The 14017-nt window shown below is 47.6% G+C and overlaps 1 protein-coding gene and 1 non-coding gene across 2 annotated transcripts in view; both read left to right on the plus strand.

The window, feature by feature from the left end:
• The first annotated feature begins 1981 nt into the window (after positions 1 to 1981).
• Positions 1982 to 2088, plus strand: LOC135274740 (U6 spliceosomal RNA). Its single transcript, XR_010342504.1, has one exon. It is a non-coding gene; the product is annotated as a U6 spliceosomal RNA (small nuclear RNA).
• Positions 2089 to 12367: 10279 nt separating this feature from the next.
• The window catches only part of PSPH (phosphoserine phosphatase), a 28027-nt gene continuing 26377 nt past the window's right edge, over positions 12368 to 14017 (plus strand). The window contains exon 1 of the mRNA XM_012449121.2: positions 12368 to 12537. The gene's annotated coding sequence lies outside the window, so the exon portion shown is untranslated. The remainder of the gene's footprint in view (positions 12538 to 14017) is intronic.

Consider the following 14017-nt stretch of genomic DNA (forward strand, 5'->3'; position numbering starts at 1 on the left):
CGCGCCGCAGTCCTGACGTCATTGCGCACGGGAGGAGCCCGGCAGTCCATGTTCCTGGGTTCCGGCGTCTCGCGGTTAAGTGGGGCCCAGCTTTGCGAACCCGGGAGCTCGGGACGCACGCTGGGCTTGTGCTCTGCTGGGGGCAGGGCGTAGGGTGGGACTCTTCCCGCCCCTACTCGCGCGGTCTGCCCCTCAGTCTCCTTCCCTTGCTGTTTCATTGGAGCTTTCTGGACCGTGCGCTTGACGGTGCCCTAGGTGCCATGGGGACACACAGACGGGATTGATAAGCACCATCCCCCGGGATCATGCGGCGCTGTAAGGCCCAGCGAAGATGACGATAGAAAGGTGGAAAGTGCTGGATGCCTTTAGAAAGCTGCACAACTGGTGCGATGGGTGTTGAGACCTCAGAACCTGTCCATCCGTTAGGGCTCAGGATGCTACTGAGATGCTGGCCCCTCATGGCAGATTTGAAAACACCCTTGTAGGGTCATGGTGTCCAGCCTTTGAGAGGTCTCGCTTTTCTTTTTTCTTTTCTTTTTTTTTTTTTGAGACGGAGTTTTGCTCTCGTTACCCAGGCTGGAGTGCAATGGTGCGATCTCGGCTCACCGCAACCTCCGCCTCCTGGGTTCAGGCAATTCTCCTGCCTCAGCCTCCTGAGTAGCTGGGATTACAGGCATGCGCCACCATGCCCAGCTAATTTTTTGTATTAGTAGAGACGGGGTTTCACCATGTTGACCAGTATGGTCTCGATCTCTTGACCTCGTGATCCACCCGCCTCTGCCTCCCAAAGTGCTGGGATTACAGGCTTGAGCCACCGCGCCCGGCCGAGGCCTCCCTTTTAAGGTAAATATCCAAAGAGCTCCACAGTTGTTCCCAGCATCCACTGTCCCGCCAAATACCAGGGATTCAGTAACACGTGATGTGTCATTTTTGTAAACACAGGGTCTCACTATGTTGCCCAGGGTGGTCTCAAACTCCTGAGCTCAAGTGATACTCCTTAGCTTCATTTATCTTCCCACCTCGGTCTCCCAAAATACTGGGATTACAGGCGTAAACCACCCCGGCCGGTATTTTATTTTTATTTTTATTTACGTATTTATTATTTTGAGATGGAGTCTTGCTCTGTCGCCAGGCTGGAGTGCAGTGGCGCGATCTTGGCTCACTGCAACCTCTGCCTCCCGGGTTTAAGCGATTCTCCTGCTTCCCAAGTAGCTGGGGCTACAGGCACACACCACCACACTCAGTTATTTTTTGTATTTTTAGTAGAGACAGGGTTTTACCGTGTTGGCCAGGATGGGCTCCATCTCTTGAACTCGTGATCCGCCCACCTCTGCCTCCCAAAGTGCTGGGATTACAGGCGTGAGCCACCGCTCCCGGCCTGTATTTTATTTTTAATAGATAATGGAAATTGTTCTGAATTCAAAAGGCACCAAAGGGGATGTGGTGAAAATTATATCTTCCTCCTGCCTCTAGTTCAACACTAGAGACAAGCACAGTTACTTCTGGATACTACGAATTTTCAGAATGCTTTCTGAATTTATAAACTTACGTATGAATATAATCATTTCCCCACACAAAGCACAATTCATAATGCACACTGTAGGGTGTGTTATACTTTTAAGTGTCTTGGAGATTGTGGCATAGCAAGACTAATGGGAAGTCCTTATTAATAGGTACGTGATGTTCTTTGGGGCCAGGGCGCAGTGGCTCACGTCTATAATCCCAGCACTTTGGGAGGCCGGGGCAGGCGGATCATTTGTGCCCTGGAGTTCGAGACTAGCCTGGGCAACATAACCAGACTCCATCTATACAAAGAATACAAAAATTAGCCAGGTGTGGTGGTCCGCACCTATGGTCCCAGCTACTCGGGAGACAGGTGGGAGGATGGCTGGAATCCTGCAGTCAGCTGTGATCTTGCCACTGCACCCCAGCCCGGGTGACAGAGCCGACCCCATCTCAAAAACAAAACAAAAAAACAACTGTGCTTGCTTCGGCAGCACATATACTAAAATTGGAACGATACAGAGAAGATTAGCATGGCCCCTGCGCAAGGATGACACGCAAATTCATGAAGCGTTCCATATTTTTTAGTGTCATAGTCTTAAGATTTGTTTTCTAAAGTTGATACTGTGGGTTATTTTTGTGAACAGCCTGATGTTTGGGACCATTTTTCTTCAAAATAAACAAGTCCTTATTAAACCAGGAATTTGGAGAAAGAAAAAAAACCACAACTGTCTGGTCACCTACTGACTGATGTTTAAGTTAAGTTGTTCCCAATTTGTTTTTTGGGCTGCAATGAGTATCTGGGTATATAATGCTTTTAGGTGGGTTTGTGTATGTGAGAATCACAAAAACATCTATATATGTGACTAGTAGCACTGCACAATAGAAGACTAGTTATTAGTTCCACAGGCATTAAATGGTATGCATGCAGATTTATTATAACTGCTGTTTAAAATGTTATGAGGAGGCCAGGCATGGTGGCACACGCTTGTAATCCCAGCACTTTGGGAGGCTGAGGTGGGTGGATCCCTTGAGGTCAGGAGTTCAAGACCATCCTGGCCAACATGGTGAAACCGTCTGTGTAAAAATACAAAAATTAGCCTGGCATGGTGGTGCACATCTGTGATCCAAGCTATTCGAGAGGCTGAGGCATGAGAATTGCTTGAACTCTGTAGACAGAGGTTGCATTGAGCCAAGATTGTGTCACTGCACTCCAGCCTGGGCAACAGAGTGAGACTCCTTAGGGAAAAAAAAAAAAGGCTGCGCACAGTGGTTCACACTTGTAATCCCAGCACTTTGGGAAGCCAAGGAGGGTGGATCATCTGAGGTCAGGAGTTGGAGACCAGCCTGGCCAATGTGGTGAAACCCTGTCTCTACTAAAAATACAAAAACTAAAGGGGCATGGTGGTGGGCACCTGTAATCCCAGCTACTCGGCAGGCTGAGGCGGGAGAATCACTGGAACTCAGGAGGCGGAGGTTTCAGTGAGCCGAGATCGCACCATTGCACTCCAGCCTAGGGGACAAGAGCAAGATTCTGTCTCCAAAAAAAAAAAAATGGTGATGGAAGCATATTAAATACATAAATAGGTGTTCTTGATAAGGGGAAAAAACATTTTAAATAGCATGTATAATAAGTTCTCACTTTTGAAACATTCCCCGTGGGTCTATACAAAAAAGGACAGAGAATATGCATCAAAAAAATTATGTTTTTGAGACAATGTCTTGTTCTGTTGCCCAGGCTGGAGGGCACTGGCACGATCTCAGCTCAACACAACCTCTGCCTTCTGGGCTCAAGTGATCCTCCTACCTCAGCCTCCCAAGTAGCCGGGACCACAGGTGTACACCACCATGCCAGCTAACTTTTGTATTTTTTTTCCCCCAGGCTGGTCTTGAGCTCCTGGGCTCAAGTGATCTGCCCGCCTCAGCCTCTCAAAGGCTGGGATTACAGGTGTGAGCCACTGTACCTAGGCTACATTAAAATACATTAACACAAACTATATTTTAAAAGGTTAGAATATTCTCATTTTTGCAAACTTCCCCAAATGTATATATTATAAAAGGAGAGTGAAGAAATATATACGTGAGCTAGGCACGGTGGCTCACACCTGTAATCCCAGCACTTTGGGAGGCTGAGGCGGGCAGAACACAAAGTCAGGAGTTCAAGACCAGCCTGACCAACATGGTGTACCCCTTCTACTAAAAATATAAAAATTACCTGTGCATGCTGGCTCGCACCTGTAATCCCAGCTACTCGGGAGGCTGAAGCAGGAGAATTGCTTGAACCAGGAGGTGAAGGTTGAAGTGAGCCGAGATCGTGCCATTGCACTCCAGCCTGGGTGACAGAGTGAGACTCCATCTCAAAAAAGAAATATGTACATGAAAATATCAAAAACGATGTCTGGTGTCTCATTTTATTAAAGATTTATGAAATCTTCCCAAATATATATTCGTCAATAAAGGACAGAAAGATATACATCAAAATGTTTTAACAGGGACTGTCTCTGGGTAATTTTTCATTTTCCTTTGTTTTTAAATTTTTCGTTTTAATCACGTGTGTATGGCTGGGTGCAGTGACTGATGGCTGTAATCCCAGCACTTTGGGAGCCTGAGTCAGGCGGATGACTTGAGGTCAGGAGTTCGAGACCAGCCTGACCAACATAGTGAAAGCCCGTCTCTATTAAAAATAAAAAATTAGCTGGACATGGTGGCAGGCACCTGTATTCCCCACTACTCAGGAGGCTGAGCCAGGAGAATCACTTAAACCCGGGAGGCAAAGGTTGCAGTAAGCCGAGATCACACCACTGACCTCCAACCTGGGAGGTTGCAGTGAGCTGAGATTGCGCCACTGCACTCCAGCCTGGGCGACAGGCGAGACTCTTTCTCAAAACAAACAAAACAAAACAATATAAAGTATAAAAATGAGAAAGCAGGGATTCTCCTGCCTCAGCCTCTCAAGTAGCTGGGGCTACAGGCACCCACCACTACACCCGGCTAATTTTTGTATTTTTAGTAAATACGGGGTTTCACCATATTGGCCAGGCTGCTCTCAAACTCCTGACCTTGTGATCGGCCCGACTCGGCTTCCCAAAGTGCTGGGATTACAGGCATGAGCCACCGCGCCTGGCCTATTTTTGCTCTTTTTAGCTTCATCTTCACGTCTGTGATGGTTATTTTACCTAATTATTGGAGACGGCGTCTCAATATATTTCCTAGGCTGGATTTGAACTCCTGGGCTCCAGTGATCCTCCTGCCTCAGCCTCCTGAGTAGTTGGCATTACAGGCAAGTGTCACCATGTCCAGCACGAATAGTTATGTTTTTCCCTTCTACTTCCTTTTGTTTTTTTTTCGTTTTTTGAGAAAGGGTCCCACTCTGTCGCCCAAGCTGGAGTGCAGTGGCACGAACATGTCTCACTGCAACCTCAACCTCCTGGGCTCAAGCTATCCTCCTGCCTCAGCCTCCCGTGTAGCTGGGACCACAGGCACTCCCCAACATGCCTGTCTAATTTTTTGATGTTTCATAGAGACAGGGTTTCACTTTGTTGCCTACACTGGTCTCGAACTCCTGGCCTCAAGCAATCCTGCTTTGGCCTCCCAAAGTGCTGAGATTACAAGCATGAGTGAGTCACTGTGCCTGGCCCCTTCATGGAAAGAAATCATGAACTTTTTCTCTCATTTTTTTTTTTTTTTTTGAGACAGAGTCTTGCTTTGTCACCCAGGCTGGAGTGCAGTGGTGGGATCTCATCTCACTGCAAACCCTGCCTCCTGGGTTCAAGCAGTTCTCCTGCCTCAGCCTCCCAAGTAGCTGAGATTACAGGTGCGCACCACCACACCTGGCTAATTTTATTTTTTTTTTGAGATGGAGTCTTGCTCTGTTGCCCAAGCTGGAGTGCAATGGCACGATCTTGGCTCACTGCAACCTCTGCCTCCCCAGTTCCGGTAATTCTACTGCCTCAGCCTCCTGAGTAGCTGGGATTACAGGTGTGCACCACCATGCCCAGCTAATTTTTGTATTTTTAGTAGAGACAGGGTCTTACCATGTTGATCAGGCTGTTCTCGACCTCCTAACCTCGTGATCTGCCCGCCTCAGCCTCCCAAAGTGCTGGGATTATAGGCGTGAGCCACCATGCCCAGTCCAGATCTTTTTTTTTTTTTTTTTTTTTAGACAGAGTGTCACTCTGTCACCCACACTGGAGTGCAGTGGCATAATCTCGGCTGACTGCAATCTCTGCCTCCCGGTTCAAGCAGTTCTCCTGCCTCAGCTTCACGAGTAGCTGGGATTACAGGCATGCACCACCACGCCCGACTAATTTTTGTAGTTTTAGTGATCCGCCCGCTTTGGCCTCCAAAAGTGCTGACATTACAGGCATGAGCCACTGTGCCCCGCGCGCTGACAAGTTTCTGATGTTTCTCCATGTGCAAATTTTCCCTTCTTACAAGGACACCAGTCAGGGCTCACTCTAAAGACCTCATGTTAACATAATCACATCTTTAAAGACCTTGTCTCCAGCCGGGTGTGGTGGCTCATGCCTGTAATCCCAGCACTTTGGGAGGCCGAGGCGGGCAAAGCACATGGTCAGTGTGGTGAAACCTCATCTGTACTAAAAAATATAAAAATTAGCTGGGTGGGGTGGTGCGCACCTATAATCCCCGCTACTCAGGAGGCTGAGGCAGGAGAATTGCTTGAATCCGGCAGACAGAGGTTGCAGTGAGCTGAGATTGCCCCATTGCACTTCAGCCCGGGTGACAGAGCGACATTCCGTCTCAAAAAAACGGAAAAAAAACCTTGTCTCCAAATATAGCCAAAGATAGTCACATTCTGAGGTACTAGGGAGTTAAGACTTCAACATATGGATTTTGGGGGAACACAGTTCAGCCCATAACAAAGATATCCCTTTCTTTAATCCATTATCGAATGAACTGTATTTTCCTGGACCGATCATTTGCAAGGAAGGGTCTTCTCTGAAGGAAAGGCAAGAAGGACCAGGGTAGTTTTCCAAGTTTCTCAGTGCAAGCGAAGGTTTTCGGCTGCCACAGTCAGACTGTGTCATTCAGTGTGGCTCTTTGTGGCTTTTGTGTAGCTCTGCCTCCTTTGCTGTGTTCTATTTTTTGTTTTATTTTTATTCTTGTTATTGTTTCTTTGCACTGCTGTAAACTATTCCTGTAGGGCTTCTCCTCCCAGCCCAGTCCCACCAATATCACTGCACCTAGGGTGCACAGCCACTGCATTTCTGGTTAGTTCTTCATCTACTTTCTTTTTTTTTTTTTTGAGACAGAGTCTCACTCTTATCGCCCAGGCTGGAGTGCAGTGGCGCGATCTCAGCTCATTGCAACCTCCACCTCCGGGTTCAGACGATTCTTGTGCCTCATTGATTCTCATACCTCAAATCCCAAGTAGCTGGGATCACAAGCGTGAGCCACCGTGCTTGGATTTTTTTGTAGAGATGGGGTTCGGCCATGCCACCCAGGCCAGTCTCGAATTCCTGGACTCAAGCAATCTGCCTGCCTTGGCCTCCCAAAGTGCTGGGATTACAGACGTGAGTGGCTCACTCTCTCTCTCTCTCTCTCTCTCTCTCTGTCTCTCTCTCTCTCTCTTTCTCTGTTTCTTTCTTTTAACAGATAGATTCTTGGCCGGCCACAGTGGCTCACACCTATAATCCCAGCACCTTGGGAGGCCGAGGTGGGCGGATCATGAGGTCAAGAGCTCCAGACCATCCTAGCCAACGTGGTGAAACCCCATCTCTACTAAAAATAAAAAAATTAGCTGGGTGTGGTGGTGCACGTAGTCCCAGCTACTGGGGAGGCTGAGGCAGGAGAATCGCTTGAACCTGGGAGGTGGAGGTTGCAGTGAGCCGAGATCGCGCCACTGCACTCTAGCCTGCCAACACAGCAAGACTTTGTCTAAAAAAAAAAAGAGAGATCGAGAGAGAAATAGAGTCTTGCTATGATGACGAGGCTAGTGTTGAATTCCTGGGCTCAAGCAATCCTCTCACCTTGGCCTCCCAAAGTGTTTGGATCATAGGCATGAACCACCATGCTGGCCAAAATAGATTGTTTGACATACACCTTAACTTGAATTCAGCTGGAAAGCTGATTCTTTTCCCATGTCCTCCCTAGGAGAGCAAGCTGGGTTTCAGGACCTTAACTCTGCGCATGAGATGCTCAGTCCAGGGGGAGATGCCCTTCACCCCTTGGGCTGCAAGGGTGTCAACTCCCTTTCTGCTTGATTGAGACTCACCCTTAGTTCTTTTTATCCCTGCTCTGCTCTGCTTGTTTCAAACAACACATTTTCGCACTGTGGCACGAGCGGCTCATCTTCAGAGTATGTTTTTGCTGGTGTTTTCTGGGATCTCCATCTGCCTCTTCCTGTGTAACTTCTGTAGCCCTCGTGCAGGTCTTGGAGTCTCTAGTGACTTTTTGTCTTCTAGTTTGGCTGAATATGGGATTTCTGCCTCATTCTCCCCCATCATATCTCCCTATCGCTTTGCATAATTTCTAGGAGGAGAAAGGAGAAGATTCGATCAAATATGCTGCAGTTTTTTTTTGTTTGTTGTTTTTTTTTTTTTTTCAGATGGAGTCTAGCTCTGTTGCCCAGGCTGGAGTGGAGTGGCATGATCTCTGCTCACTGCAATGTCCACCTCCCAGGTTCGATTGATTCTCCTGTCTTAGCCTCCTGTGTAGCTGGGACTACAGGTGCATGTCACCATGCCCGGCTATTTTTTGTATTTTTAGTGGAGATGGGGTTTCACTGTGTTGTTCAGGCTGGTCTCGAACTCCTGACCTCAGGTGATACACCCACCTCGGCCTCCCAAAGGGCTGGGATTATAGGCGTGAGCCACCGCGCCCGGCCATATTTTTTGTATTTTTAGTTGAGATGGGGTTCTGCCATGTTGGTCAGGCTGGTCTCGAACTCCTGACCTCAGGTGATACACCCACCTCGGCCTCCCAAAGGGCTGGGATTACAGGCATGAGCCACAGAGCCCTGCCCTGCAGTTCTTATACTGTAATCATACCACTTTGTAATATACATCTTGCCCACCTTTTCCATTATAAGGATAGCCGTAGGCTGGGTGTCGTGGCTCATGCTTGTAGTCCCAGCGCTTGAACCAGGAAGGCGGAGATTGCAGTGAGCTGAGATGGCACCGCTGCACTCCAGCCTGCACAATGACAGAGCCAGACCCTGTCTAATAAATAAATAAATAAAGTTTCCTCTTTTATATGGATATATAGACATATAGACATATACCACACCTGTATGTAGACATACATAGAGATTTCTTTGTTCAAAAATGGGGGCTCTAATTATATATATGTTCTGCAACTTCTTTTATTCATGTGACATATCATGGTCATATTTCTATGACATGACTTATTTTGAATGCCAATGTTTATATTAAATCACATTTCAAACTGTGTTCACTGTGTTCGTTTAAGACATTTATGCTTTTTTTTTTTTTGAGACGGAGTCTCGCTCTGTTGCCCATGCTGCAGTGCTGTGGCATGGTCTCAGCTCACTGCAACCTCCGCCTCCCGGGTTCAAACAATTCTACTGCCTCAGCATCTTGAGTAGCTGGGATTACAGGCACGTGCCACCACACCTGGCTAACTTTTTGAATTTTTAATAGAGATGGGGTTTCACCATATTGGCCAGGCTGGTGTCAAACTTGTGACCTCATGATCCGCCCACCTTGGCCTCCCAAAGTGCTGAGATTATAGGCGTGAGCAACCGCACCCAGACCATTTATGCTATTTTCTTTTTAAATAAGGGCCGGGGTCTCGATGTGTTGCCCAGGCTGGAGTGCAGTGGCTATTCACAGGCGAGATCCCACTGCTGATCAGCACAGGAGTTTTGACCTGCTCCGTTTCCGACCTGGGCTGGTTCACCCCTCCTTAGGCAACCTGGTGGTCCCCCGCTCCCGGGAGGTCACCATATTGATGCTGAATTTAGCGCAGACACCCGATTGGCATAGCACACTACAGCACAGAACTCCTGGGCTCAAGCGATCCTCCAGCCTCAGCCTCCAGAGTAGCTGGGACTACAGGCACACGCCACTGTGCCTAGCTATGCTATTTTAATGTATTGGTATTTAATGTATTGATATGAAATATTACATGTGTTAGCAAATATTTTATACACAGATACAAAAAGCATCTGTATACCTACTATCCTTGAACTCCTGGGCTCAAATGATCCTCCTGCCTCAGCCTCCCGAGTAGCTGGGACTACAGGTATGCACCACCACACCCAGCCAGATTTTAGTAAATATAAATATTTTATCCGAAATCTATTTAATATTAAACATTTATGAAATACGAATGAGTTAACTCTTCTAGCCATCCACATTTACTTACCTGAGTTCCTTTTACCCTTGAAATACATTCTCAGTTACCACTTACACTTAGATTCAAACATTTGGTGTTTAGCATTTTGTTTCCTGTATTATGCTATAAACAAAAAACAAAACAAAAAACTACTGCAGGCCAGGTTCAGTGGCTCACACCTGTAATCCCAGCACTTTGGGCGGCTGAGATGGGTGGATCACTTGAAGTCAGGAGTTCGGGACCAGCCTGGCCAAACATGGTGAAACCCCGTCTCTACTAAAAACACAATAATTAGCCTGGCGTGGTGGTGAACGTCCGTAATCCCAGCTACTTGGGAGGCTGAGACAGGAGAATTGCTTGAACCTGAGAGGCAGAGGTTGCAAGATTGTGCCACTATACTCTAGCCTGGGTGACAGAGAGCAAGAGAAAAATATATACAAGTTATTGATTTGACTTATTTCAGACCACTGTTAGGCAATTCCCCATGAATTCTATAATTTTTCTATCTCATTATTTCAAAATATCAGAATGAATCCCTGAATTCTTTATCAGAACCACCTCCCATAGACCTGGCAGATGTTACACTGGATGTCCCTAGAAACCTGCAACCATTTTCTTACTAATAAAATCTGGAAATTTTATTTATTTAGTTAGTTCTATAATAAAGACAGGGTCTTGCTTGTTGCCCAGGCTGGCCTCAGATTCCTGGACTCAGGTGATTCTCCTGCCTTGATCTCCCAAAGTGCTGGGATTACAGGCGTGAGCACGGTGCTTGGCCTCACAATCTGGAAATATTGAATTTAGGGCACATCCAATCCAAGAGCATCAGGCCTCTTGTTACTGGATAGAGTTGTGTTTTGTAGCCGGCGCACCAGGTAATTCCAGTGTTTGGGGGAAACACCCCTTATTTGTTGTAGTTAACATACAAGGAGCTGGGCAAGTGACACATTGAAGAATTTTTTTTTCTTTTTTTTTTTTTGAGATGAAGTCTTGCTCTGTGGCCTGGGCTGGAGTGCAGTGGCGTGATCTCAGCTCACTGCAACCTCCATCTCCTAGGTTCAAGTGACTCTCCTGCCTCAAGCTCCTGAGAAGCTGGGATGACAGGTGCATGCCTCCATGCCTGGCCAATTTTTGTATTTTTAGTAGAGCTATTTCATCATGTTGGTTTGTATTTTTAGTAGAGACATTTAGTAGAGACATTTCACCATGTTGGTCAGACTGGTCTCGAACTCTTGACCTCAGGTGATTCTGCCTCTGCCTCCCAAAATGCTTGGGGTTACAGGTGTGAACTACCATGCCTGACCAGAGATTTTTTTTTTTTTTTTTTGAGTCAGTCTTACACTGTCACCTGGGCTGGAGTGCAATGGTGCAATCGATGCTCACTGCAACCTCCACTGCCCAGGTTCAAGCGATTCTCCTGCCTCAGCCTCATGAGTATCTGGAATTACAGGCGCCCGCCACTATGCCTGGCTAATTTTTTGCATTTTTTAGTAGAAACAGGGTTTCACTATGTTGGCCAGGCTCGTTTCGAACTCCTGACCTCGTGATCTGCCCGCCAAGTCCTCCCAAAGTGCTGGGATGACAGGTCTGAGCCACTGCTCCCGGTATCAGAAATTGTTGTGTTTTTTTTTGAGAGGGAGTCTCACTCTGTTGCCCAGGCTGGAGTGTAGTGGTGCAATCCCGGCTCACTACAACCTCCTCCTTCCAGGTTCTAGCGATTCTCCTGCCTCAGCCTCCCAAGTAGCTGGGACTACAGGCACGCACCACCACGCCCCGCTAATTTTTGTATTTTTGGTAGAGACGGAGTTTTGCCATGTTAGCCAGGCTGGTCTGGAACTCTCGACCTCAGGTGATCCGCCGTTCCTTAACCTCCCAAAGGGCTGGGATTACAGGCTTGAGCCACCTCTCCCGGCCAGAAATTTTTTTAAAAGAAAGAAATAGGCCGGTCGCGGTGGCTCACACCCGTAATCCCAACACTTTGGGAGGCCGAGGACGGAGGATAGGTTGAGCCCAGGAGTTCGAGCCCCCTCATCTCTATTTAAAAACATAAACAAAAATTTAAAATAAAATAAAAACAAGGTGCAAAGACTCCTTTTGTTACTCATGGTTGAATTTTAATTAAGAATATAAGTAGTCTTTGAAGTTCTTTTGGGACCTACACTGCCACAAGCTCATAATGCCAAACATGGAATTCAAGAGGCCCCCTCAAGGGGATTTCATTAATTGCAAAATCAGTGCAGGGGATCTCTTGCTTCCCTCACCTACCCTCATCCAAGTGGTGGCGGCGGCAGCGCGGAGCGGCTTCTGAAGGTCCGGGAGCTCTTTTGTTCCTGTTTAGCAAAGCGAAGGTGCCACAGGCCTCGGCTTTGCGGGAAAGCACGCTCGGCCCCAAGCACCTCTCGGTCTGCAGGCACTGAGCCCCCGGACGAGGAGGGGCGGGCTCGGGGAGCCCCTCCCCTGGGGCGGGGTCGAGGCGTCCTCCCAGCCGTGCGCTGCAGAACCGAGATCTGCTGTCTCCAGTTTGCAAAAGCACTTGCAGAACTGACTGGAAGCCGCCCCGCTTATCAGCGGATCTCTGGAGAGCGTTCGGTGGAGGCCCTGCCGGCCTGCACAGCTCACCTCCCTGGGAGCCGTTTGCTGAGCGTTGGAGCCGGCGCTGGGCCCCTGCAGCCGGAAGGTTGCAGCCGCCGGAGCCCCGGAGGCCCAGGACGCAGGGTGAGTCCCGGCATGTGCCTTCCCTGCGCCCAACTCTCTGATTTCGCCGACTTTCTTTTTCCTCTTCCAGGCTTCCTCTCTGAGTTTACATTTATTTTTCTTAATCGCGCAGGCAGATCGTTTCCTACAATCTCCAGGCTTTCTTTTATTGATTTATTTTTTGGGTAGCTTCGCTTGTCTAATCTCACAGCAGCTGCCTGTTGCCAAACAGCATGAATGAGTGATGCAATCCTGCACAGGAGCACCCTCAGTGCAAGACTGGGGCAATCCCCCAAACTCAGACGGAGTCGAAGTTTCCCACTCTGTCGTCTTCTTTCCCATTTAGAATTAGAATTTTAAAATAATACTTACCAGGTACATTGTTACACCGATACAGCTTCAAGTTGAGAATTAAGTAAATCATGCTTTCATTCATTAAGTGTATTTACTATATTTTCGTTTCTTTTGTTTGTATGTATGTTTGTTTCTGAGACTGTCTCGCTCTGTCGCCCAGGCTGGACTGCAGTGGCGCGATCTGGGCTCATTGCAACCTCTGGGCACTGAGTTCAACGGATTCTCCTGCCTCAGCCTTCCAAGTAGCTGGCGCTACTACGCCAAGCTAATTTTTGTATTTTTAGTAGAGACAGGGTTTCACCATGTTAGTTAGCCAGGCTGGTCTCAAACTCCTGGCCTCAAGCAATCCACCCGCCTCAGCCTCCCAAAGTGCTGGGATTACAGGTATTACCCACGTGCCTGGCCACTATATTTTCTTTGTGTGTAATTTGCATATCATCTCTTTTTAAATATTTGATGACAGATCTTGGAGTGAGGATCAGGGTGGAAAATAATAAAATCCAAGATTGCTGTGTTACAGTATCAGGGAGGTTTTCAATATCATGACCATAATCCTGTCACTTTCATGTCAGTGAAACAAAGTCAGGACTTTTAACATTTTTCAGATGATTTAATATATGCCTGATACCTACCTTTCTTCTTTTCTTCTTTTTTTTTTTAAAGATAGGGTTTCACCATATTGGTCAGGCTGGCCTCAAACTCCTGACCTCAGGTGATCCGCCCACCTCAGCCTCCCAAAGTGCTGGGATTACAGGCGTGAGCCACCGCGCCCAGCTCTTCTTTTTTTTTTAAGAGACAGGGTCTCACTTGGTCACCCAGGCTGGAGTGCGGTGGTGTAATCATAGCTCATTGCAGTCCCAAACTCCTGAGCTCAAGTAATCCTCCTGCCTCAGACTTGTAGCCTGGGACTACAAGTATGCACCACCATGCCATTTATTTTATTTTTTGTAGAGATGGCTTTGGCATCTCATTATGTTGCCCAGGCTGGTCTTGAACTTCTGGGCTCAAGCAATCCTCCCGCCTCGGCCTCCCAAAGTGCTGGGATTACAAGTGTGAGCCCCCATGCCCGGCCTTTTTTTATTTTATATTTTAGAAAATACTTGGACTAGAAGTAGGGTGAAAGGCATCCTCAAGGTTGCCTAGACCA

This window comes from Aotus nancymaae, unplaced genomic scaffold, assembly GCF_030222135.1.
Source record: "Aotus nancymaae isolate 86718 unplaced genomic scaffold, 86718_ANA_hifiasm-v0.15.2.pri h1tg000012l, whole genome shotgun sequence".
NCBI lineage: Eukaryota > Metazoa > Chordata > Mammalia > Primates > Aotidae > Aotus > Aotus nancymaae.